Here is a 22,742-nt window from a genome sequence, read left to right on the forward strand (position 1 = left end):
TAATGTTGACGAAGAAGGACAACTACGGAAGGACTTGGACAGATTAGGAGAATGTGCAAAGAAGTGGTAGATGGAATACGTTGTAGGGATGTATATGGTCATGTATCTTGGTAGAAGGAATAAAGATTTAGATTATTTTCTAAATGAAGAACCAATTCAGCAATCAAGGATAGAAAGGGACTTGGGAGGAGGGTTAACTTGCAGGATGAGTCAGTAGTAAGGAAGGCAAACACAATGTTGGCATTCATTTCCAGAGGACTAGAAATATAAAAGCAAGAACATAATGCCTTATAAAGCCTTGGCATTGGACAAACCCCATATGGAGAGAGAATAGTTTTGGGCCCCATATCCTCAAGAGGGTATGCTGGCATTGGAGTGGGTCCATAGCAGGCTCACCAGAATGACTGCAGAAATGAACGAGTTATTGTATGAGGAGCGTTTGCTGGTTCTGGGCCGACACTCACTGGAGTTTAGAAGAATGATATATAGAAAGGCCCAGATGAAGTTGATGTGGGGAGGATGTTTCCAATAGTGGGAGAGTCTAGAATCACAGGGCAGTTTCAGAATAGAAGGATAATCTGATAGAACAGAGATGAGGAGGAATTTTAGTCAGAGGGTGACAAATCTGTGAAACTCATTGCCAAAGACAGTCATGGGCACCAAATTACTGAGTATATTTAAAGTAGAGGTTGATAGGTTCATGTTAAGTGAGGGCATCAGAGATTATGGGGAGAAAGGGTTTGAGAGGAAAATTAAATCAGCCATTAGCAGACTCTATGGGCCAAAGAGTTTAAATTCTGTTGCTATGTCTTAGAGCCATGTCATGGAACTCACTGTTAGCTTGAGGAGCTGTCTATCATTTTTCATCCACCAGGTACATTGCATCCCTCAGGACTCAAAAATAGGTTTAACAATTTCAGATATAAAGATGTAACAAAAATGGCCAATGCTGTTGAAAAATGAGCCACATGAAATTTAGTTCCCCTCTTTTTTCCCCATAGATACTGCTTGATTTGTAGACTCAATGGACCAAATGGCCTAATTCTACACTTATGTAGTATTTTCAATTACTGTTTTACATTTGTGTTAATTCCACAAGCTTCTATTCTGCTGGTACTATACAAGACTCTTGAATTGGCCTCTTGTACAATAAAGAGAAACTCTTAATCTACCCCTCCATGGGTCTTGAATGTTGTCTACGTGCATTGCATATTCTCTATAACTGTAACATTACATTGTTGTTGCTCTTCCTTCTATTATTTTGATTTACATAATGCTTAGAATGATCTGTCTAGATAGCATTAAAACAAAGTTTTTCACTGTATCTCAATATAGGAGACTATAATAAACCAATTACCAAGAAGACATTATTTTCACTAAGTCATTCAATATTCAACCTAGAAAGAAAAGCTTCAGAGAGATTCAGAATTTTCCAACACAGATGGTTAACACATGGCCTATTATAACTGTGCCAGCTATAAAATAGTTGCTTAATTTCAACCCATCTTGTGGCATTCAATCCACAGGCTAACAGCTCATGCAGTACACATTCATGGCATTTTAAAATGTATTAAGGGCTTCTGCCTATTACCAGACGTTAAAGCAATGTGTTCCCATTCCCCACTGCCGTCCAGATGAAAATAATTTCTCATCCCCCTTCTTTAAACCTATAGCTCCTGGTTTTAAAAGCCAGCAGATGAGAGAAGGTCCATACCGTTTCCTCCATTTAGGCCCCTCAATTAAAAACCCCTCAGACTTTGCAGGTGGTGTGAAAATAAGCCCAGAGTACCCAATCATTCCTCACAACCAGAAATGTCTCTGGTACTAACAGTGTACTCTAAATTTTCCTCCGCACCCTTTCCAGTATAATCACATTTTCTGTGGAATGCAGTCACTAATATATACAATCCTCAAGCTGTGGCCTAACCAGTGGGTAGTTTTAGCAATGTCTCCCTGCTGTTGTAATCTATGCCTTGGCTAATACAGAAAAATATTTCAGCTGTGACTATGCCACAAGGTCACTCGGCTTCTCCACCTTTCTCCAAATTGCCCCTTTTCTCCCCCCGCATGTTCCTTACCTTGTTGCAGCTCTTCACTTTCCTTTCCAACTAGACATTTGTATCGTCCCGTAGTCTAAAACAATCCAACTTCCTGTAAACCATTCTTGTTTCATTTCCAAGAATCTTTATCACACCTCCAATGTTTAAGTCTAAATCTTTCAAACAGAGCAAGAGGAACTGAGCACAAAGCCTTGTGATATTTCGTATCTAAGACACCTTCCTCATCGATTTCCTTTATTAGCGTCCATGCTGACTGCCCTTCATTAACCTTCAATTCCCAAAATTGAAAATTTGATTTGTGCCTCAAAATGGAATTTAATAATTTCACCGCTAGTGAAATCAATTTATATTTATCAATGTCAAGAATGTATTATCAAGGTATATATGTGTTACCATGTACTAACTTGAGATTCATTGTCGCAGGGATTTACAGAAAAATAAAGAAATACAATAGTACTATGAAAAACTAAACATAAACACTGACAAACTAATATGCAAAAGATGACAAATTGTTAAATAAAAAATAAATATTAGGGGGAGAGAGAGAATCTGCGGTATGTCGAATGCCAGGTGAAAAAGAGAAGTCTTTGGAGTAACTGCACGTCGGTGTCTTTGCTATTGCTTTGCTCACACTTGGGTGCTTTATAATGGTGCCGATGTTTTGTTTTCACTGGTGGGGGGAGGGGGATTGTTGCCCGCTGCCGCTTACGCGCAGGAAGGTGGGGAGCTTGGGGGGGACTTTGGGGTTCTTGTGTTTATCTGTCGTTCATTCTTTGGGGCACTTCCCTTATTTTGTGGATGTTTGCGAAGAAAAAGCATTTCAGGATGTATAGTGTATACATTTCTCTGACATTAAATTGGACCTTTGAACCTTCGAGGACATAAATTGTGTCCTGGAAAGTGAGTCTGTAGGATGTAGAATCAGTTCAGAGCTGTGGTGATTGAAGTTGGCCATACTGGTTCAGGAGCCGGATAGTTGTTCCTGAACCTGCTAGTGTAGGACACAAGGCTCCTGTACCTCCAGATGGCAGGAGTGAGAAGACAGCATAGTCTGGATGGTGGGGATCCTTACTGATGGATGTTGCTTTCTTGTGGCAGTGCTCTGTGTACGTGTGCACAATAGTGTGGAGAATTTGCCTGTGATGGACTGGGCTGTAACCATCACTTTCTTTAGATATTTCTGTATCCGAGCATAGGTGTTTCCATGCCAGCTGTGTTGCAACCAATCAGGATACTCCCCACTGTGTACCTCTAGAAGTTTGTCCAAGTTTTACATGACATGCCGAATCTACACAAATTGCTAAGAAAGTTGAGGCACTGTCATGCCTTCTTTGTGATGGCACTTATGTTTTGGGCCCAGGACAGACCCTTTATATGAAAATGCCAAGGAATTTAAAATTACTCTCTCCACCCTTGATTCCCCGATAAGTTCTTGCACATGAACCCCTAGTCTCTTCCTTCTGTGGCCAATAATGTTTGGATTTGCTGATGTTGAGTGAGGGAATTTTATTTTGGTATCGTTCAACCAGATTTTCAATCTCCCTCCTGTATGCTGATTCGCCCCCACCTTCGATTTGACCAACAGTGGTATGACATCGGACCTGTACTTAGCCACAGTCACAGGAATAAAGCAAGCAGAGTAAAGGGCTAAGCACACTGTTCCATAAATGCAGTGGATTCCAGTTAAATGTGGCATTATTTAAATCGAGGCAGCCACTTAATTAGGATAACTCTTAATGAACAAAAACTAATTGATAAAATAGCTGGAATTCCCTTCCTTTATTTGGGACATAATGTTGCTTTTTTTTTAAACTACTGTGGATTCCAGTTAATTGGGACACATCTGGACCAATATTTAGACTCAATTAAGTGGCAACCCCAATTAGCTGAAGTTTCATTGAAATAGTTTAAAAAAGGGATAAAAAAATACTGAGCAACAAATTATGTATTTAAATGAAATACAGAAAATAGAATACTACAGCATTATAAAACTGTGTATTAGTTCCTAATAGTTATTGACTGAGAAGTTGATCCAGTATACACTGACATGTTCTTTTGATTGACTGACTGTAAATGAATAAAATTAGTCTCCAAGAGGACCACAACCTTGTTGTGGTTTGGAGTCCTGTGCACCACAATGACTTGGAGAGCTACATTGGCTGGAGTCAGGGCTTTATGCTTTGGCTTTTGGTAGGGTCACCAATACCAAACAGCTAAAACAGCAGAGGCCAGATTAAGAGTGATCCACCAGTCCTCCAGCTCAGGACCCTGACTGGCCGAACAAAATGGTTACTAAAACAGCAATGAAGAATCGTTCTACATCTGAGTGCAATGGTATTTCTGACTCTCCACCTGGGACTTGCCTGACTGACAGTAGTGAAAACCGAGGGGAAGCTACTGATATGATGAAGTCCTGAACACCACTAGATATGGAGGACCTTCACTGTTACCCTAAACGCCAGTATCGAAACAGGCAATATGCAAGAACAGTACTTATTGCGGATAATGGACTGTCTTCACACAATGCTTTAGACAATTGCATCCTCCAACTCTTCATTTTCTTTGAAACATTCAAGATGATTGTCAATACCTTCAAATTCTTCTTAGTTCCAAATCTGTTGGAACAGTGGAACGTTTCATTTGGAACATTTCATTTTCACTCCCAGCTGTTTCAGGCATCTCCAAGCCTGAAAGTTTGAAACTGCAGTGAGCAAACAAGTTCTGAATTGTCTTACTGTTTATTATTCGCCAACCATTAGTGAGAAAAATAACTGATTTTTGAACACAAACACAAGCAACTGACACTATATAAGAACTGTTTAAGCCTAGTGTAGTGTCTAACAGCCATACAAAGTGAACGTAAATGATGCTAGTTAGAACATATTCGGCAACAGTATCCTGCCCCTATTGAGCATCATAAATAAAGGAAATCACAGCTATTTTCTCAATTAGTTTTTGTTCTTTAAGAGTTGTCCAATGATTAACTGATGGCCAAATTAACCAATGGCCAAATTAACCAGAATCCACTGTATTTCCATGAAACTTCGGCTAATTGGGTGAGCCACTTAATTGGGCCACAGTATACTGATCCCAATTAACCGGAATCTACTGTACATCCAACTTAAGATGTATATCCCAAACAAATTTCACATGCTACTTCTTTAAGTGTATCATTGTTGTCACAATAGCAGAGGACAAACGATAACTATAAGTTATTCATTTGGCCTTACCACAATATGGAAAGGATAATCAGAAGGGTTGATGGGCATTATCAGAGAGAACGGATCACAGGGAAATAAACGGGTTGGGTGGGATTAATGAAATGGCTCCCTGAGCCGTCATAGACTTGCTAGACTGAACGGTCTCCTTAATGTTTTTCCCATCTTGTCCAAGGTCAAGTTTTATTCTCTGAACTTCACCCCTCAATTTTGGACTTAATGAGCTGAATGCAGTCAGCACAGTATTTACAAGCCAGCACACTGTTTGAATGTGGAAATATTACTATGAAGATCTGTTTGGAACGTCCACGCCACATCCCTGCCAATGAGGTATCAATAAGCATAAACAAGTCTAGGTTTAAGATAATTGTCATTGAATGTTTTTAAAACAGAAACACCGTTGAAATTCCAACACATTTCATGTTTTGTTGAAGTATATTGAATTTTTGAAGACTTGATCCTGAAAATATTGATTCCTCACAGATCGTGATGACAGGCAGGCACTGACATTATCATGTACATCCGGAAGCAGGAACACACCTTCAGCATATCAAGAGGAATAAGATCAATCTGAAGAAATTTCAGAGCAGAATTCAACTGAGCCTTCAAAACCACTTGTCAAGCTGTATCTTTCTCTTGAAGTCTGTCAACTTTATCCATTCCAGATATAATACTGAGTATGTCAGCTGCAGCTCGGTTGCTAGCACTCTTATCATCAGGAGAGTTGGGGTTCAATTCCCACTCCAGGGCAGTGCTGAAGAGGTGCTACTGAAGAAGAGATGCTACCTCTTGAAATCAGATCTGCCACCACCACTCAGGCAAATGTAAAATGTTTAATGATACCATTTTAAACAAAGAAGTAGGAGTTATCCCCAATCAATATTTACTCCCCAAAATCTACAATGCAAACAAAAATTATCTGGCCACTAAACTAGCTGCTACATTTACTACATTACAATCATGACTACCTGACACTTCATCAGCTGTAAAGCACACTGGATGCCACAAAAATGTGAAACACTTTAATTAAATGCAAGGTTTCCTTTCAAGTTCTCTTCACTCTTGTAACATGTTATGGTGATGAAACCTTAAGATCTGGGTTCATGATGTTTCAGTTTTAGAAGTATTTAATCACAATCACCTTAAACATAGGACTTTGATTTACTTAATACCTCATTGGCAAGAATGTGAAGTGGACAGCTCCTGTGTGCTGATTTTATGTTTGCTTATTTCATTGGGTACATGTGGGATTTCATCGTTACTTAACCCCCACAACTTTCGTGTGTTTTACTTTACTTGACGTTTATTTAACTGAGAAATACTCCATTGCAAAAACCCTAGAACTTTGACAAGTTGTCAAACTGCAGCAATTCAATGAAGTATGGCCTCACGTTTTGCTCCTCCCTCGTCACTGCTGAAGGACATATCCCTACAGTAACATTAATATAATTAAAATGATGCAAATAATGTTCCTGCACTTGTTCTGCTGCTGTATTGCTATGTCTCATACAAATTGTCTTTTGCAAATCCACTGTGAAAAAAAAAGAGCAGGGAATAGTAACATTTGAATTGTTCTGTAAAGAAATGCCATGGAGGCAAATAGACTAAATAATTACATGCAATGTTGACTGAATTGTTTTCTTCCTTTATTGCATTTCCAAATTTGGTGCCAACTAATTATATATTTCACAGACAGGAGATACGACTTCTATTAAACAAAGACCACCAACATATCTCAGAAAGATTATTGTGGTTCTTTAAAGTGGAAGTAATAATTAGGTGGATGTAGCAGAAATAACAAAAAAACCTCTTGTTCGACTAATTATTGCAAAAGCTAAATACTGAAAACTGAATATTTGTAGAAATTGCATTTGGAAAATAATCCTCCTTGGAAACACAGGTAAGTAGCGCAAAGTGAGCTAGTTTCTCTCATCCTAGAATTTAAAGCAGGAAATTAATTTGCATCATTAAAAGGACACTGGTATCATTGCACAAATATTTTTATTGTGAGCCTGTATCATAAATTTCTGTAAACTACGGCTTAAGATACCAGATGCTATTCTTGCATTTTTGCACCATCCTTCAAATGCAAATATTAAAGGTGTGGAGGTGAGGAGGAAAGCCCAGCGGGAAGACTAATGGTCACGGGCCCAATCTAGCACAGAGTGGAGGATACCTGGATACTGAAGATCAGGAATTATCAAGAAATTGTAATTAGCAGCTGGGAAGGAAACTGAAGTCCAAGAAATCACAGTGATGTCAGTAGACCCATGATGGGGTCTGAATCTGGTCACTTGCATCAGGCTTGAAGCAGCTCAAATAGGCCCCTTTTAAACCATGTAAAATGTCCCATGCACGGCTGACTATCAGATATGTAACTGGCATTGTACAAGGCAAATTTCTGAATTGAAGAGTTCTGCTAAATTCCAAAATGGCAAGAGTCAACCCAAAAATGTTTGAAATCTCATTCCACTCTGTAACAAACAAATTCAGATGTGTGGCACCAAAAAAAGAGCTTTTTGCCTCAATTTCTACAACACAATACCTTACATTTTGAAAGAAATGAAGGGCATAATGGGTCTCCATAATCTTCAATGCAGAAAGGTGAGGTATGGTGTTCTGCAAGTTTATAAGCAGTGGGTCTCCATAAACTTCAATAATCTATCCTTATTACAGACAGTAAGATGAGGAAGGAAACACAGCTTAATTTCTTACTCCTTAGAAGGAAATAAATTACTTTAATGATGATCTAGAAATACAGGAACAGTTTCTATGGTTCATCATTTACTTGTTTGCCAAGATATTAGGGATGTTCAGATATGGAGTGTGATGGGTTACAAAATCACACAGTGTTCTGTTCATTTTCAAATGTAAACTCCAGGGTTCTTTTGCATGCAACAAATAAATACTACAAGTTTGCATTGTATTAAACTGCAAGTAGTTGAATCTTTAGATATACATATAATTACATCAATTTCAACAAGTCAGAGATTCACAACAGCAAACAAGTGATGAAGGAGATGGAAAACATGGAAAAACTGTCCAGTGCAGCATCACTATTTCAAGCTTTGATGATTCTAAATACAATTTTTTTAAAATGCATGTGTCATTTTGAAAACTACCACTTAACAGCCATCGCTTCTGTAATGAGATGATTCTGTCAAATTCTCCAAGAGGTACAATTGTATCAATAACACAAGAGATTCTGCAGATGCTAGAAATCCAGACTTACACTCACAAAATGTTGGTTGAAACTCAGGTCAGGCAGCATCTATGGACAGAAATAAAGAGCCGACATTTCGGGCCAAGATCTTCATCTGGACTGGAAAGGAAGGGGGACGGTCAGAAAAAGGCCGATGGGAAGGGAAGGAGTACAGATTGAAAGGTGTTCAGTGAAACCAGGTGAGGGGAAAGGGAAAACATGAGGAAATGTGCAGATGCTGGAAATTCAAACAACAACACACACAAAATGCTGGTGGAACACAGCAGGCCAGGCAGCATCTATAAGGAGAAGCACTGTCGACGTTTCAGGCCGAGACCCTTCGTCAGGAAGGGAAAGGGAGGTGACTGGAGGGAGGGAGAATGAAGTGAAAAGCATGGAGGTGGTAGGTGAAGGAGGAAGTATCTGATAGGAGAGGAGAACGGACCTTGGGAGAAAGGGAAGGAGGAGCAGCAGAGAGAGGTGAGGAGAAGAGAAGGGGCAAGGGGGAGCCAGAGTGGGGAATGGAAAGTGAGAAAAGGAGAAGGGAGAAATTACAGGAAGCTGGAGAAATCAATGTACATGCTGTCAGGTTGAAGACCACCCAAACGGAATATCAGGTGTTGCTGGTCAAACTTGAAAGTGGCCTCTCATTGTAGTAGAGGACCCGAGACTGTGTCAATGTTGAGGCTAACATTGATAAGTTATGTTACCACTTAGGAATGAAATAGTGACATCAATTTGCCAGTCAGCACATTGGCTCTAGGAAATCCTAAAATAGCAACACTGCTTCAGAAAAGTAAGTGGCAACCAATATGACAGGTTGAACCAGAAAAGCATCTTAGCAGTATAGCTTATGAAGTGAAAGAGATATTATACTACAGTTTGTTAACTAAAAAGCTTGAATATCACCAAAGTTCATAAAAATCATAGATTCAAATTCTGGTTAAGCTGCTGGCTGGTCTTGGCAACCTTAAGCCAAAGAATGAAAATAAAACCAAAGTCACAAATGTTTTTAACAGAAGGAATCATGGTGAAAAGTAAATGCATATGGAAATCAGCAAAGAAACCCTGCTCGAATGAAATGGATAAATGAGACTTCCTGACCAACTCAAAAATCAATAATAACCATTGTTTAAAACGTCATGCCTGAATTATCGTCCCAGACTCTCTGGAACATTCCTTCAATTCTGAAAAAAAGTCACAGAAGGAAAAAGACGCATTCTAGTGAAAAGAATATTTTGAAATACTTATCCATAACTCTAACTCCATTGAAGACCCCCAAGACATCAAAATAAACTACAAGTTCAAAGTGCTATATGAAGAATTGATAGGGATTTTATTCTGTTCACCAAAAGGAAGAAAATAGGCAAGTCACTTAGGTTAATAATTAGTGTGGGTATGGAGTGGGGTACTGATCCAAACAGTCAATTCACTTATTGCAACATCAATAACTGTACAATGTACTCCAAGAATTGAACACTGCATAGTAGCTTATTCCTGCCATTCAGCATCCATGCTTTCATTGAGAAGGTCTCACTTTTGACACTGCTGATACAGTTCATCTCAATACCTGCTTAGTGGCTACATACACCCATATAAAGTACTGTACTATCAATTCCAAGATCATTGAAATTCTGCAGCAGTTCACACCAATTTGATGCAAATTACAAGGATTTACTTGAATAAGAACACAGCATTAAGAAATTGGGGGGGGGGGGGCTCGAAACGGTTCTACTTTTCACTTAGATTATATGTTGATTTGAACCTGGCAACCGGCTGCATAACCATGCATTTGTATGGTGGAATTTGCTTATATAAAGCAAAAGTGCTCAGTTGCACATTACTTCAGGTAGCGAAATTATCCACCTAATTTGTACCGGGATTAGTTGGGTTGGGACACTCAGCAAATACAACTTCTTCATACCATAAACCCCTACATGCATCACCTTTGCGCATATATACAGATTCCAATAACAACAGAAAATGCGGGAAAACACCAGCAGGGGCCCAGGTAGAAAACATTTTGGGGCCAGGGTCCTTCAGCAGATTCAGGGTTCTGATGTGGGATCCCAGACCGAAAACATTTCTTTGTATAAGATGGAATACGCTGCCTGACTTGCTGACAGTATCCAGCTTTTCTACTTTTATAGCAGTCCTTACAGAGATGGGATACATTGCAAGCTGTTAAAAAAAGGGATTCGTTTTCTTAAATTAGATCATACACATAAACCATTGGAGTTACTGAATGAGATGAGGTCTGAATGATTACACCATGTCATAGGCATCCTGAAGTATAGGCAGAATTTCAATAGAGGCCTTTCTTCCGATTCAATGAGGTTGTAACTCCACACTTTAAAATCCTCTCGTGATTCCTTCAATTTAATTCTTGCACTAGGCCAGAACACAACTCAGGAGTCTCAACTTTTGCCCTCTAACTTACCATGCTGACGAAAATTAAAGTCTTCGGGTTAGGCTGAGCTGCATTTCATTCAGCAGCCTCTCCTGTCGCCACTCAGGAGAAGAGAGAGCCCCAGAGCACTGCCCCGCCGCTGAGTGTGGACTATGAGCCGAGATGCGGCGTTTGAGGAAGCTTTCACTTCTGCAGCCCGAGCTTGCAACGTCATCACATGCCAACACACCGAGGATCTGTGACAACCCAGTGCCGGAGCGTCGGCGGAACTGAACAAAGCATCCCGTAGGAAGAGGCTTTCTGCATTGGAATTAAATGCAAAGAACCGTCGAACCCTCAGCCTCACTCTCCCTTTCACGGCGATTTTACTTGTAACCCGTGATAATTACGTACACGAACATTTGCAGCACGTCTTTAGATGGACGCGTGTGTAGCTATTTGACAGCGCTCGATTTCTCTTGGTATGCTTTTAATCAGGCCATCAACATTTCAAGCAAGAGCTTTAGACTGGCTCTTGTGAAGGATGCTGTTCTTTAGACTGAACTGCTTCATCTGCTCTAATCAGCTGGGGAAAATCGGCATCGAGCAAATTAATTAACAAATCCATTCATAAGCATTCAATTTTCACTGGTGCATTTTAACAATGTGATTCACAATTTATGTTAATAACTAAAATATTTCTGGTAGTTACTTCGAAGATTGCGAATTTTACAATTATCTTCACTTTTATACTTTCTACTAATACGGGAGGGGGTTATTTAGTTGATCAGTTCAATGCTGGCTAGAATTTCTTCCAATCCCCCATCCCTCTAAATCCAATTCACTTCTTTTCCCTGTCACCTATACTTCCTCGGACACCTATCAATAAAGCCCTGGACTGTGCTGCCACACGCCTACACTAAGCCAATTTACAGTAGCTAGCTAATTTACCAGCATGTCCTTGGGATGTGGAAGGAAAGTGGAGCACCAGAGAGAACATGCAAACTCCACATAGGCAGGTAAAACGGTCGGGGTGGAGTCTGGGTCATGGAGCTGTTAGAGCAGCACTAACCACTGTGCCTCTGTGTTACAGCATGAAATGTGATAATAACATATTTATTAAATAGGTGCAATTAAAAGGGAACAATTCCTTGCCTTTGAAATTATGAACGGAAACTAGAATTTGCCATTGTTCAAGGTTTGGCATCCAATGACTTACTAGAACAATAAACCATATTTCAAAACCTAGAAAGCATGTATGATGTAGCTTTGCTTCAGAACACTATTCAATAATACTTCCTCGCCAAGCAACTCAAATCCCCAGAGATTTCAACCTGCACCTACTGCAACTGATGAATTCTCTCTGAATTCACAGCCCTCGTAGTCTTTCCTAATATGACAATCCAGAAAAGCTCTCCTCTCTCTGTACATAGCCATTCTTTCAACCTCACCGTTTCATGCAGCCTTTTCATTCTAGTCATGCTTATCATGGATATGGTGGGCAGACCATGTTCTGTTTATTCCAAGGATTGTGCCCAAAAAGAGTTACTGTTATCCTGGGCAAATAAGGTACCCAGTTCACAACATCAATTGCACACTGGCCCTGGGGAGCCATCTATTCCGGCTGGCATGACACATAATCATTTTTCTACATATGCATACATGTTCTGCAAGTCTTTATATCAAGTTGGGCATGAACTCTGAATGTACAGAAGTCTGCAGTGTCAATTGCAGCATGCACAGAGACCGGAGGAGGCAGGGTTGAAGAGACAGTGGGCACACAGTTCATTATATCAGAAGGAAGAATGAGGTCAGATGATCACAGGTGATTGAACAGTGGGTGGGACTGTGAAGGGGAAAGGAATTCTTAGGTATGCAGAGGAACAGAGGACTGGAAGGATGAGTGAAACGAGATCACAGAGGGAAGGAGTTCCTGTGTGAAGAGCATGGAAGGATGATCAAAGGAGGGAAAAATGAGTGAACTTTGGCTAGGAGAACAAATTAGAAGCTTGTCTAGAAATCAGGAAAGAAGTAGGAGACTAAGGGATAAGAGAACAGGGGATCAGAGTGGAGAGAGAGGACTGTAGATCAAGAGCAGGGGTCTCTGAAATGGAGTGACGAGAAGTCATTGTTAAGAGATAATGAAAAAATAGGAAGGGAGACAGGAGATTGGAGGATTATGATGTGGGATAGGTGGAGGAAGAGGAAAGAGGGGCGAAGTCAGAGAGCTAAGGATTTGGGGATGGCAGATTTGCAATGGAAAGAGGTTAAATTGGAGAGGAAGGTTTTCAAAGCAGGATGAAATGATCAAAGCTCAATAGTAAGGACTGAGAATCAGAGGAAGGAGAAGACACAGGATTATGTGGTGATTGGGACTGTTTATGGACAACAAAGTAGCAGATGGAATACAGTGTCAGGAAGCATATAGCTATGCACTTTGGTAGAATAAATAAAAGCATAGACTATTTTCTAATTGGAGAGAACGTTCAAAAATCTGAGGTGCAAAGGGACTTGGGAGTCCTTGTGCAGGAATTCCTAAAGGTTACTTCACAGGTTAAGCTGGTGGTAAGGAAGGCAAATGCAATGTTTTCATTAACTTAGAGAGGACTAGAATATAAAAGCAAGTATGTAATGTTGAGCAACGCACACAAAATGCTGGAGGAACTCAGCAGGCCAGGCAGCATCAATGGAAAAGAGTATAGTTGATGTTTCAGGCCAAGACCCTTCATCAGGACTGGAAAGGTCTCCGCCTGAAATAACGACTGTACTCTTTTCCATAGATGCTGCCCGGCCTGCTGAGTGCCTCCAGCACTTTTTGTGTGCTGCTTGGCTTTCGAACATCTGTAGATTTGCTCTTGTGTGTAATGTTGAGGCTTTATAAGGCACTGCCGAGGCCTCACTTAGAGTATTGTGAGCAGTTTTGGGCCCCTTATCTTAGAAAGCACACAGCAGCAAACATGAGAGCACTGGCCACCACAGACTCGTAGATGCTGAGGATGTTCTATGAGGCTGTGGTGGCCAGTGCTATCATGTTTGCTGCTGTGTGCTGGGACAGCAGGCTGAGGGTAGCAGACACCAACAGAATCAACAAACTCATTCTTAAGGCCAGTGATGTTGTAGGGGTGGAAATGGACTCCCTGACGGTGGTGTCTGAAAAGAGGATGCTGTCCAAGTTGCATGCCATCTTGGACAATGACTCCCATCCACTCCATAATGTACTGGTTAGGCACAGGAGTACATTCAGCCAGAGACTCATTCTATCGAGATGAGCGTCATAGGAAGTCATTCCTGCCTGTGGCCATCAAACTTTACAACTCCTCCCTCGGAGTGTCAGACACCCTGTGCCAATAGGCTGGTCCTGGACTTATTTCCACTTGGCATAATTAACTTATTATTATTTTATTATTTATGGTTTTATATTGCTATATTTCTACACTATTCTTGGTTGGTGTGGCTGTAACAAAACCCATTTTCCCTCGGGATAAATAAAGTATGTCTGTCTGTCTGACATTGGAGAGGATTCAAAGGAGGTTCACAAAAATGATTCAGGGTTTCAAAGGCTTATCATGTGAGGAGCATTTGATGCCTGTACTCACTGGAATTCAGAAAAATGAAAGGGAATCTCAATGAAACCATATGAATGTTGAAAGGCTTTGACAGAGTGGATGCGGAGAGGATGTTTCCTGTTGTGGGTCAGTCTACGACCAGAGGTCACAGACTCAGAATAGAGAGACATCAATTTAGAACAGCTGAGGAGGAATTTCTTTAGCAAGAGTGGTGAAACTGTGGAATTCATCGCCTCCAGCAGCTGCGGAGGCCATGTCATTGAGTATATTTAAGATAGACGTTGATAGATTCTTGATTAGTTACAAAGGTTTATGGCGAGAAGGCAGGAGCTTGGGGTTGAGAGGAAAATTGGATTGGCCGTGATGAAATGGTGGAGCAGACTTGATGGGCCAAATGGCCTAATTCTGTTCCTATATATTAAGGTTTAATGGTTATTGGATAGGAAATGAAGTTCAGAGTTGAGAGGCAGTTCCCTTAACTAAAATGTCCAGCAGGCCCTCAAACTGTACATCTAGCATTCACTACACAATTGCACCCTGAAAGTTGTACTGGTAATTCTGAATGGTACAATTGTATAATTTATAGTGCATTTGTGCACTGCCACGTCATTGCTTTTGCATTTGTAAAGTATATGTGATTCTGCTGACAGTAGTTTCATGGTATGATGCTTGTTTTCCACCCTTGCTGCTTTGCTCTTTTTACACTGTTATAGAGTCATAGAGCACTGCAGTACAGAAACAGGCCCTTCAGCCCATCTAGTCTGTACCAAACTGCTATTCTGCCTATTCCATCAATCCACACCTGGACCATAGCCTCCCATCCATGTGGTTATCCAAACTGCTTTAAAATGTGGAAATTGAAGTGACATCTACTACCTCCGCTGGCAACTTGTCCACACTCACACAACTCTGAGTGAAAATGTTCCTCCTCAGGTTCCCCTTAAATATTTCACCTTGCACCCTTAACATATGACCTCTTGTTCTAGGCTCACCCAACCTCAGTGGAAAGAGTCTGCTTGCGTTCATCGTATATATACCCCTCATCATTTGGTGTACCTCTATCAAATATCTTCTCATTCTCCTACTCTCCAGAGAAAAAGGTCCTAAGCTATTGAACCTTTCACTATAATTCAGCTCCTTATAAATTTTCTCTGCACTCTTTCAATTTTGTTGATAGCTGTCCTATGGATAGGGAACCAAAACTGCACACATTACTCAAAGTTCAAAGTAAATTTGTTATCAAAATGCATCTATGTCACCATATACAAACTTGGCATTCATTTTCTTGTGAGCGTATTTCAGAAATCTAATAACCATAAGAGCATCAATGAAAGACTGCACCAACACGGTGGACAATTAGTACTTAGAAGACAACAAACTGTGCAAACACAAAAACAAAGAACAAAAATAAATAAATAATACTACAAAAGCAATAAATATCAAGATCAAGAGATGAAGAGTCCTTGAAAGTGAGTCAATAGGTTGTGGGAGCAGTTCAGAGATGGGAAAAGTGAAGTTGATTGAAGTTATCCCCTCTGATTCATGAGCCTGATACTAATAACTGTTCCTGAACCTGGTGATGAGAGTCCTGAGGCTCTTGTACCTTCTTCTTGATGGCAGTCATGAGAAGAGAGCATGGCCTGGGTGGTGGAAGTCCCTGATAAAGGATACTGCTTTCCTGAGATAACACCCCATGTGGATATGCTCAATGGATATGAGGGCTTTACTCGCAATGGACTGGGCCGTAACCACTACTTTTTGTAGGATTATCCATTCAAGGACATTGGTGTTTCCATACCGGGCTGAGTTGCAGCCAGTCAATATAATCTCCACCAAACATCTGGAGAAAAATGTCAAAGTTTTAGAAATTGTGTCCAATCTTTGCACATTTCTAAGGAAGTAGAGGCTTTGCTGTACTTTCTTCATAAATGCACTTGTATGCTGGACCAAGGACGAGTCCTCTGAAATGATAACATCAAGGAATTTAAAGTTGCTGGACCTGTCCACCTCTGATCCCCCGATAAGGACTGGCTCATGGAATTCTGGAGGAACTCAGCCTCAACCTCCTCCTGAAGTAACGATCAGCTCCTTGGTCTTGCTGACACTGAATAAGGGGTCGTTATTGTTGTGTCACAATCAGCCAGATTTTCAGTCTCCCTCCAACTTGCTGATTCATCATCACCTTTGATTTGGCCTATGAAGTGGTGGCATTGGAAAATTTAAATATGGCATTGGAGCTGTGCTTAGCCACACAGTCAAAAGTGTGAAGTGAGTAGAGGAGGAGGCTAAGCACTCAGCTTTGTGGCGAAGATTTTTGAGGAGATGTTATTGCTAATCCAAACTGACTAGGATCTGCAAATTTGGCCTCACCGACTTCCGTAAGTCCATAAGATATAGGAGCAGAAGTTGGCCATTCAGCCCATCGAGACTGATCTGCCATTCAATCATGGGCTGATCCAATTCTTCCAGTCATCCCCACTCCCCTGCTTTCGCTCCATACCCTTTGACACCTTGGCTAATCAAGAATCTATCTAACTCTGCCTTAAATACACCCAGTGACGGCCTCTACAGCCGCTTGTGGCAACAAATTCCACAGATTTATCACCCACTGACTGAAGTAATTTCTCTGCATCTCAGTTTTAAAAGCATGTCCTTCAATCCTGAAGTCAAGGCCTTTTGTCCTAGAATCCCCTACCAAGGGAAATAATCTAATCTGTTCAGGCCTTTTAACATTCGGCATGTTTCTATGAGATCCCCCCCTCATTCTCCTGAATTCTAGGGAATACAGTTCAATAGCTGCTAGATGTTCTTATACATCTTCCACATAACATCCCAACTCCTGTACTCAGTGCTCTGATTTATGAAAGCCGATGTGCCTAAAACTCTCTTTAAGACCTTACCTATTAGTGACACCACTTTCAAGGAATTATGGATCTGTTTTCCCATATCCTTTCGTTCTACTGCACTCCTCAATGCCCTAACATTCACTGTGTATGTCCTCCCCTGGTTTGTCCTCCCTACTGGAACACCTCACACTTGTCTGCATTAAATTCCAGCTGCCGTTTTTCAGCCTATTTTTTCTGCTGCTCCAGATTCTGCTGCAAGCTTAAGTAGCCTTCCTCAATGTCCACTATGCTCCTAATCTTGAAGCCAAATTTGCTGATCCAGTTTACCACATTATCATTAATACAGATGACAACCAAAAATGACCCACCACGGCTTCCTGTGGCACACCACTAGCAACAGGCCTCCATTCAGAGAGGCAACCAACTATTATCATTCCCTGGCTTCTCCCACTAAGCCAATATTGAATCCAGTTTTCTATTTCATAATGAATGCCAAGTGGCTGAAATTTTTGGACCAAGACCACATGCAGGACTTTGTCAAGTGTCTTGCTAAAGTCAATGTAGACAACATCCACTACCTTTCCTTCATCACCCTCCTGGTAACCTACTCAAAAAAAGCCTCTACAATTGGTTAGAAACAACCTGTCACACACAAAGCCATGTTGACTGTCCCTAATCAGGACTTGCCTATACAATTACTTAAATATCTGGTCCCTCAGAATACCTTCCAATAATTTATGTTGCAAACATGAACCCTGCTGCAAGGTCTAGGCGACTGCATAGGCAGGCCATGAAACAGGTTTGGTGATTGTAGTGTGAACATGCACCTTCCAGCAAATTATTGTTTCATTATGGTGGTTTTAACTCCTTTCTTTTCATTCAAGTCTTGTTGAAACTTGACCAAAAGCACAGCAATGTTTACACTCCTTTCTTAACGATGTCCGTGTCTGAGAAAGAAGACAACCATTTTGACAGGCACTGCAAAGGAGCGGTATTCATTTGGTACTTAGTTATTGCTTCCACCACAGTGTTGACATTTAATTTTCAGTTTGAGAATTTTAGTGAATGGCCCTGTTGGCCTAGCATTTATTGTTTTTCCTTTCCTTTAAATTAAGACTACACAGGAATCAAATATGATGCACCCCATAATGTAGTCACAGGGTATGTGTGAATGTGCATGTGTACAGAATGCATTTACTGAGGACTCTCCATCAACCTGGGCAGAGGGTATAGATATATTATCAGAATTGGGTTGATGGTGACATTAAAATCCCAACAGATCTTGACAGACCCATTCTTCTTGACTATTGAGATGACTAGCTTTGCCCATAGGCTCCTCTAAAACTTGGAAAGAATTCCTTTTACCTCCATGTGTTCTAGCTCACTGACTACTTTATTATGGATGGTATAAGGGACTGGACAGGCTTTGCAAAACCTGGGTGTGTCATTTTCATTTAGTATGATTTTTACCCTTCATATTTTTGAGTTTTCCAATGTTATCAGAATATTGCTGTGGCATCATCAAGTACCTTTCTTCATTCACTTTCAGTTGACACTATTGCAGGAGCTGTGGCATTCAAATGGTGGATGGATCTCCAATCATGTTGTAGTTGTCTTAGCCACTCATGGCCCCACAGTGCTAGCCCTCCTGTTTTTTGAAACATACAAGCCCAATGTGGCTTGCTGGTTGTTGTATTTCACTGTGATGAATGTCATTCCCACAGGAGTTATCTTTTCTCCAGCATAAGTTCTTCATTGGCTATCTGCCAACTTCAGTTCAATATCTTTGAAATGTCATTCAAACTCATTTTGTGGAATGGCTGAAACAGCTGAGCCAGTGTCCAATTCCACTGTAATTAATTTACCATTCACTTTTGGTGTAAGCCATATTGCTTGTCTATTGTTAGTTTTCACATTGTAAACCTGAAGGCTACTCAGCGTTATGCCACTCTCTTTATCAGATTTTTCACCAAAATCATGCAGATGTGTGCTCTTTTTCAAATCACAACTTCAATTTATATCTTTTTCATTTCCCTGTTCAGTCCATTTATTTTTGTCAGTCCAACATGCTCCTTGCAAGTGTTCCATTTTCTGCAAGTTTCACCTTTAAACTTCTATTGGTCTGGTGTATGTGAGCCACTACCAAAAGGGTAACTTAATTTTTTCAGCCAGACAAACCTTTGTTTGCATTTTGCAATTTTGTTCACATTAACCTTCATTCCTGACTGCAACTCAATTTTTTCTCTGTCCTCTGTTTCCATTGATACAGTTATTTCAACTGCTTTTCTAAGTTGTGAGTTGTAAGTTGTGCTTCAGTTAAGAGCTGTTTTTGAATGCTTTCTTGTCACATTTCACAAACTGAATGATCTCCTAGTGTATCATTAAGCCCATTACGGAACTAACAATGCTCAGACAATTTCTTCAATTCAGCCAATTATGCTAAAGAGGACTTCCCTTTTTTTGGAATCTGCTTATGAAACCTAAAGCATTCTGAAATCAGCAATGACTTTAGTTCTAAGTGTTTCTGATTTAATTTCACAATGTCGCCAATGCTCATTTCGGCTGGTTTGTTTGAAGCAGTCAAGTGTCTAAGCAAACTATATGCATTTAGACCCAATACTGTACACTGAGCAAAATTGGTACTCAGTGCCTATTTCATTTGCTTCAGAATAATGTTCCAATAGTTCAGTGGTTTAATCAAACTCATCAATCTCTCTGACATAGTCAGCCTTTGCTGCTCTTTTTTTAAATGACTATTGTCACCCGTGACTCACTCTCAAATACCCTGTGAATTCTTCTGATTTCTGATTTTATTTTAAAACCATTCCTTTTAGAAGAACACGTGCTGCTCTGCTTTTTTGCTTGAAACTCTATCTTCTCCACATGCTGGGTATACATAGAAACATAGAAAGCCTGCAGCACAATATAGGCCCTTCAGCCCACAAAGTTGTGCCGAACATGTTCCTACCTTGGAAATTACTAGGGTTACCCATAGCCCTCAATTTTACTAAGCTCCATGTACCTATCTAAAAGTCTCTTAAAAGACCCTGTTATATCTGCCTCCACCATTGTTGCCGGCAACCCATTCCACGCATTCACCACTCTCTGCATAAAAAACTTACCCCTGACATCTTCTTTGTACCTACTACCAAGCACCTTAAACATGTGCCCACTTGTGGCAGCCATCTCAGCCCTGGGAAAAAGACTGACTATCCACTCGCTCAATGCCCCTCATCATCTTATACACCTCTATCACCACCATTCCTCACTCAATTTTTAAAATTTGAATGTTTTGCTGCACTTGAACAGGTTGATAGCAGTCTTGAGCTCATTTTAAAAATACCTCGTCACCACTGTTCTGTTTTGTAACTTCAAAACATTAAATTAATACAAAGGAAGACATGGGAAGCTTGAAATGCAGGTGTAACTTCATCTTTAAGCGAGACACATGTGATGACATATGCAAATCACTTATTTATACATATAATCCACAATGAATTATTTAAACAAACAGAAAAGCTTAATCAACCAATATATATACAAAATTACTCAAATATAACTGAAATATTAAATACACAACGTCATCTATAAATTTGCTGAAGACACTATTGTTGGCAGAATTTCAGATGGTGATGACAAGGCATACAGGAGAGAGTTATATCAGCTAGATGAGTGGAGTTGCAGCAGCAACCTTGCACTCAACATTAATAAGACCAAAGGACTCATTGTGGACTTCAGAAAGTTTAAGACGAGTTACACACCAGTCCTCATCAAGGGATCAGAAGTAGAAAGAGTGAGCAATTTCAAGTTCCTGGGTGCCAACATCTCTGAGAGTCTATCCTCAGCCCAACATATCAATGCAGTTTATAAGAAGGCATGGCAGCGGCTATATTTAATTCGGAGTTGAGGACATTTTGTACGTCACCAGATGTACCACGGAGAGCATTCTAACTGGCTGCTTCACCATATGGTATTGGGCTGAGGGGGTGCCTGTGCAGAATCAAAACAAGCTGCAGAAAGTTGCAAACTCAGTCTGCTCTATCATAAGCACCAGCCTCCCAAGGATCCAGGCCATCTTCAAGGAGTGATATCTCAAAAAGGCAGCATCCATCATTAAGGACACCCATCATCCAGGACATGCCCTTTTCTCATTGCTGTCATCTGGGAGGAGGTACGGGAGCCCAAAGGCAAACACTCAATGATTCAGGCACAGCTTGTTCCCCTCAGATTTTTGAATAGACATTGAACCCATGAAAACTATTTCACTTATTCATTTGCACTGCTTATTTAATTTAATTGAATATATACCTGTATATAAATGATTCTGAGTCAATGTTAAAAAGATTAGAAGATTATGGGCTCAGAGCACAATGCAACAAATGTGTGTTCTTTAAACCAGGCATCACTTACTGTGGTCATACCATTGATGCACAAGAATTACTCAAGTGTGCTGAGAAAATTCAACCAGTGGTGGCTGCCCCAAGGCCAAAGGACATGTCACAGTTGTGGTCCTTTTTTGGATGTTTCACTTACTATAACAGATTCCTGCTAAACCTGGCGAGACAGTGCTCTACTGCTTGAACTCAGTACTGTAGATCAGGAAGAAATGGTAACAGAAAAAGCAGTGGGAAGTGGCTTTCCAAAAGATAAAGGAAATGTTGATATCTGACACTGTACTCACACATTATAATCTACGTTGTCCAGTGAAGCTTGCCTGTGACACATTGTTATGGTATAATGTAGGAGCAGTCATGTCACATGTTATGAGTGATGGAAGTGAACACCCTCTGGTCTTTGCATCACGTTCCTTTTTTGCTGCAGAGAAAAATTATGCACTGATTGACAGAGAGCCCGTGAGTCTGGTTTGGAGTGTAAAATGTTTCAAACAGTACTTGCATGGGAGAGAGTTTACCCTCATTACTGATCATCAACCACTAATATCCATTTTCAATTTACAGAAGGCTGTTGCACCAAAAGTAGCAGCATGAATGCAGAGATGGGCTCTGTTTCTTGGAGGATGCAAGGACAATATCGAATTCAAGAGAGCGACTAATCATGAAAGTGCTGATTGATTGTCTGTTTACTCTTGGAGAAAAAAAACCTGAAAAATTTACAAAAGAGTGCATTCTTCTTGACGTACTCTTCCTAATGCAGACCAAAATTCTCCCTATTATAGTAGAGATGATCCAAAGGGATACCAGAAAAGAGCCCACATTGTTGCAGGTGTACATGGCAATTCAAAGTGGCTGGAATGTGCAGCAGGAATCCCAGTTTCCCTATTTCCTAATGCTGAGATGAACTTGCCTTTGACAGATTTTGCCTTATATGGGGATTGTACCATCCAAGCTGAGCTGAGATTCTGCTTGGAAGAGCGAGATTCTGCTCACCTAGGTGTGGTCAAAATGAAAATGTTGGCTTGAAGCTTCATGGCCTAGGAAACGATAGATCAGCAGATCGAGCA

At 40.5% G+C, this 22,742-nt stretch overlaps 1 protein-coding gene across 4 annotated transcripts in view; it reads right to left on the bottom strand.

The window, feature by feature from the left end:
- The window catches only part of wu:fa25f02 (uncharacterized), a 76,362-nt gene extending 65,109 nt beyond the window's left edge, over window positions 1–11,253 (bottom strand). Inside the window, exon 1 of one of the 4 annotated variants that reach the window (XM_059975887.1) lies at window positions 10,921–11,253. The gene's annotated coding sequence lies outside the window, so the exon portion shown is untranslated. Of the gene's footprint in view, window positions 1–4,650; window positions 4,709–10,920 lie in introns of those variants that run through there. The other 3 variants (XM_059975891.1, XM_059975888.1, XM_059975892.1) reach the window with 3 other exon arrangements.
- Window positions 11,254–22,742: the final 11,489 nt, after the last annotated feature.

Source organism: Hypanus sabinus, chromosome 7 (genome assembly GCF_030144855.1).
Source record: "Hypanus sabinus isolate sHypSab1 chromosome 7, sHypSab1.hap1, whole genome shotgun sequence".
Taxonomy (NCBI): domain Eukaryota; kingdom Metazoa; phylum Chordata; class Chondrichthyes; order Myliobatiformes; family Dasyatidae; genus Hypanus; species Hypanus sabinus.